Source organism: Aulostomus chinensis, chromosome 1 (genome assembly GCF_037954235.1).
Source record: "Aulostomus chinensis isolate RoL2024-O1b breed Wild chromosome 1, RoL_Achi_v1.0, whole genome shotgun sequence".
NCBI lineage: Eukaryota > Metazoa > Chordata > Actinopteri > Syngnathiformes > Aulostomidae > Aulostomus > Aulostomus chinensis.
Window position 1 is genome coordinate 5,925,510 of NC_141320.1, and position 5,406 is coordinate 5,930,915.

Consider the following 5,406-nt stretch of genomic DNA (forward strand, 5'->3'; position numbering starts at 1 on the left):
TACTTTCTAATTTATAGTTTTAAAGGTTCGTTCCACCAAAATTCTTTCTAATTTATAGTTTTAAAGGTTCATTCCACCAAAATACTTTCTAATTTATAGTTTTAAAGGTTCATTCCACCAAAATACTTTCTAATTTATAGTTTTAAAGGTTCATTCCACCAAATACTTTCTAATTTATAGTTTTAAAGGTTCATTCCACCAAAATACTTTCTAATTTATAGTTTTAAAGGTTCGTTCCACCAAAATACTTTCTAATTTATAGTTTTAAAGGTTCATTCAAAACAAAATACTTTCTAATTTATAGTTTTAAAGGTTCGTTCCACCAAAATACTTTCTAATTTATAGTTTTTAAGGTTCGTTCCACCAAAATACTGCTTTCTGTCCAACTTCTCAGTTTTAAAGGTTCCTTCAGTTGAGGGCTCCTGGTTCTGTGTGAGGGGTTGAGGGTCGATATGGGATGATGAGGAAGATTTCATGTCACGATGGTCCTGCTAAAGTAACTGAGAGTCATGACATCAAACAATGTCATCAAATTACGCTTGAACTCTTAAAATGGCAATAAAATCTACTGGAATCATTTTAGCACAAACACTTTTATTGTGATTTTGTGAGCATCATTTTTCAAACATTATAACATAAACTTTAAAAAGGGTCCATTCACTAACACTCTTACTTGAAGGTAGTCACTGATGTCAGTAAATAGCTGATAAAGATTTGTGTTTATGTTTTAATTCTCTACTCTGACCTGTGCTGAGACACTGGACCAGAGAGGAAGACCTGCTCAGCCTCCTGCATGGACCTGTTCTGCAGCTCAGTGATGACGATGAGGGATTCAGCATTGAGTTCATTTTAAACTTTTTGGAGGAAACAAATGAAGGCTCACAGTCACACTGACGCAGCTACAAATACTTTGATATGCAACAGACTGGTTTCTCTTCTGGTAGTTTGTTATCAACTGTTGTCACATTTATGGATCAATTTAGCTGATAAGATGAAGGCTCCAAAGGACCAGCTGGAGATGCCAGGGATTGAACCCAGGGCCTCATACATGCGAAGCATGCGCTCTACCACTGAGCTACATCCCCTCTGTCAGAGTCACTGTTTAACTGATGCAGCAACACAAACACAGACACAACATTTTTCTTCTTCATTTTAGGGATAAAAAGGAAGTCAGCCTGTGATCTCAAAGGCTCTGTGATCTAGGTAGTTTCACTGTGATGTCAGCCCACACAGCCTTCGACCACAGAGGCAAGTCAGGCTCCAGGAAGCTGAGGCTGCTCCGTTCTCAGTCCAATCCAGAGTGAAGGTTTCCCTCTCTGAAGCTTTACAATCCAGCCCAGATCCTCTCTGACCAGCAGGAGTCTTTGACTAATAAATAATCATTATATTGAACGTCTGCTCATCCTCAGAATGAAGTAAAAGTATTTGTGTTCCTAAAATAATCTCCAGATGCTAAGATCAATTATTAACATTGATTGACAGCTCTAAACTGAGCCACCATCACTATACAGTTGCAACTGAAATATTGAGAAATATTTCAAGGAAGCAGCAGGCCCTCATCCGCCCCGGTCCACCCGACTGTGTCCCCTGAGACAGATGACAGCTCGCTTCTGGCAGAGGCAGTTAGGTTGAGGACCGTTGCTGATGTCATCAACCGATGTCTCCATCACCAAAGGTGACAGACAGGATGGTCATGGACATAAAACAGAGGCCTAAGAATGAGAAAGAATGGTTGTCCTGACTGAAGTTTAGCTTGAGCTTTTTAATTTGTTACTAAAGGAAGTATTGGTACAAGTAAAGGCAGGCGAACTTTCCACAAATATTCAGAATTAACTTTGACAACCAAAACATGAACCAAGACGACAAAATAGTGAACATGAAAAAGGAACCAGTCCCACCTTCTTGTGTGTTCCTGCTGAAGTAAATGTTTATGAAGATTTGTTGTGTTCTTTTTCCAAAGGTCCAGCCAGCATTGCAGGTCTCAAGAGAAGGAGCCACTTCAGCAAGGATCTGTGGGACAAATCCCCCCACGGTGAGACCTGTCCAGCTCCCTGCAGCTCTGCAAGTGTTACCAACTCTTCATTCCAGCTGTTTGGTTGAATCCCATTTTTTCACCTTTGAACCTTTTGAACACTGATGAGGAGGTGAGGCTGGAGGCAAAACCACAACCTCACGTCATCTCACAGGATGAACCAAAATGCCAGACACTTCCTGTCACTGCTCCAGCACCACCTGTCTCCCCTCCATGTCTTTACCATCTGTGCAGCTTCCTGCTGTCCCTGGACCCTCACAGGTGATCGCTCCACCTGGAGCCTCACAGATGGGTTCTAACCTCCCAATACCTGCAGCCCAGCCTCGACCCACTCAGACACAGTCACCCGTTCAAGCTGGGCCTGGTACCACACTCCAGTACAGACAGAGAGAAAGAAGACACACGGGATCCTTTGAAGAAAATGCAGTAAAGACAGGAAGCCCCCATCACATTGTCAGTGTTTCAGTGACTAGTGACTTCAGTGTCTATACTATAGACAATGACTCAAGAACACATTGTCTATACTATAGACAATGTGTTCTTGAGTCATTGTCTATACTAAAGACAATGACAATGACTAGGTAGAGTGCTAGCTAAGCTAGCACTCTACCATTGGAGCTAAGTCCCCTTTTGAGCTTCCATTTGAGTTTTCTGTTCCCATCTCTATGGTAACGGTCAGTTTTACAGTCATGTAGTGAGTTGCTAAAAACCTCAAAATGATGCTTACATTTTTGTTGTGACAGTTGCTATGAAATTAAAAATGATACGACAGTGATGTAGTGAGAGTTGCTACTAACCTAAGAAATGATGCTACAGTGATGTAGTGAGAGTTGCTGCTAACCTGAAAATGATGCTAAAGTGATGTAATGAGAGTTGCTACGAAGCTAAGAAATGATGCTACAGTGATGAAGTGAGAGTTGCTTCTATGCTCAAAATGATGCTGACTGTGATGTAGTGAGAGTTGCTACTAACCTCAAAATGATGCTAAAGTGATGTAATGAGAGTTGCTACTAACCTAAGAAATGATGCTACAGTGATGTAATGAGAGTTGCTACTATGCTAAAAAAGGATGCTGACACGAATGTAGTGAGAGTTGCTTAAAACCTTAAAATAATGCTGACAGTCATGTAGTGAGAGTTGCTACTATCCTCAGAATGATGCTACAGTGATGTAGTAAGAGTTGCAAAAAATCTCAAAATGATGCTACAGTGATGTAGTAAGAGTTGCTACTAACCTGAAAATGATGCTGTCAGTAATGTAGTGAGAGTTGCTACGAACCTCAAAATTATGCTACAGTACTGTAGTAAGAGTTGCTAAAAATCTCAAATTGATGCTACAGTGATGTAGTAAGAGTTGCTACGAACCTCAAAATGATGCTCCAGTGATGTGGTGAGAGTTTCTTAAAATCTCAAAATGATGCGACAGTGATGTAGTGAGAGTTGATACTAATCTCAAAATGATGCTGACAGTAATGTGGTTAGAGTTGCGAGTAACCTTACAGTAATGTAGTAAGTGTTTCGAACAACCTCAAAGTGATGCTGACAGTCATGTATTAAGAGTTGCTCCGAACCTTAAAATAAGGCAACAGTAATGTAGTAAGAGTTGCTACGAATATAAAAATAATGCGACAGTGATGTCAGAAGAATTGCTAATAAACTCAAAATGATGCTAACAGTAATGTCATGATAGTTGCTATAAACTCAGAGTGATGCTGACAGTAATGTAGTAAGAGTTGATACTTACCTCCAAATTATGCAATAGTAATGTAGTAAGAGTTGCTACGAACCTCCAAATAATGCAACAGTGATGTCGGAAGAATTGCTAATGATCTCAAAATGATGCGACAATGACGTAGTAAAAATTGAAATGAACTCAAAATGATGCTAACTGTAATGTAGTGAAAGTTTCGAATAACCTCAAAGTGATGCTTACAGTAATGTAGTAAGAGCTGCTACGAACCTAAAAATAAAGTGACAGTGATGTCAGAAGAATTGCTAATGAACTCAAAATGATGCTAACAGTAATGTAGTGATAGTTGCTAATAAACTTAAAGTGATGATGACAGTAATCTAGTAAGTGTTTCGAACAAACTCAAAGTGATGCTGACAGTAATGTAGTAAGAGTTGTTACGAACCTTAAAATAATGCAACAGTAATGTAGTAAGAGTTGCTACAAACCTCCAAATAATGCGACAGTGATGTCGGAAGAATTGCTAATGATCTCAAAATGATGCGACAGTGATGTAGTAAGAATTGCTAATGAACTCAAAAAGATGCTACAGTGATGGAGTAAGAATTGCTAATGAACTCAAAATGATGCGACAGTGATGGAGTAAGAATTGCTAATGAACTCAAAATGATGCTAACAGTAATGGAGTGAAAGTTTCGAATAACCTCAAAATGATGCTGACAGTCATGCAGTAAGAGTTGCTACGAACCTCAAAATAATGCAACAGTAATGTAGTAAGAGTTGCTACGAATATCAAAATAATGCGACAGTGATGTCTGAAGAATTGCTCATGAACTCAAAATGATGCCAAAAGTGATGTTGTGAAAGTTTCGAATAACCTCAAAGTGATGTTGACAGTCATGTGGTTCGAGTTGTGAGTAAGCTAAAAATGATGCTGACAGTAATGTAGTAAGAGTTGCTACGAACCTCAAAATAATGCGACAGTGATGTCGGAAGAATTGCTAATGATCTCAAAATGATGCTACAGTGATGGAGTAAGAATTGCTAATAAACTCAAAATGATGCGACAGTGATGGAGTAAGAATTGCTAATGAACTCAAAATGATGCTAACAGTAATGTAGTGAAAGTTTCGAATAACCTCAAAGTGATGCTGACAGTCATGTGATTAGAGTTGCGAGTAACCTTCAAATGATATTGACAGTAATGTAGTAAGAGTTGTTAATCACCTCAAAATAATGCTACGGTGATGTCGTAAGAATTGCTAATGAACTCAAAATAATTCTACGGTGACGTCGTAAGAATTGCTAATGAACTCAAAATGATGCTGACAGTGATGTAATGAGAGTTTCTACTAACCTCAAAATGATGCTACAGTCATGGAGTGAGTTGCTAAAAACCTCAAAATGTTGCTTACATTTTTGTTGTGACAGTTGCTATGAAATTAAAAATGATGCGACAGTGATGTAATGAGAGTTACTACTAACCTAAGAAATGATGCGACAGTGATGTAGTGAGAGTTGCTGCGAACCTGAAAATGATGCTAAAGTGATGTAATGAGAGTTGCTACGAAGCAAAGAAATGATGCTACAGTGATGTAGTGAGAGTTGCTTCTATGCTCAAAATGATGCTGACTGTGATGTAGTGAGAGTTGCTACTAACCTCAAAATGATGCTACAGTGATGTA

The 5,406-nt window shown here is 38.8% G+C and overlaps 1 non-coding gene across 1 annotated transcript; it reads right to left on the reverse strand.

The window, feature by feature from the left end:
* Positions 1 to 1,013: 1,013 nt before the first annotated feature.
* On the reverse strand, positions 1,014 to 1,085 carry trnaa-cgc (transfer RNA alanine (anticodon CGC)). Its single transcript has one exon. It is a non-coding gene; the product is annotated as a tRNA-Ala (tRNA).
* Positions 1,086 to 5,406: the final 4,321 nt, after the last annotated feature.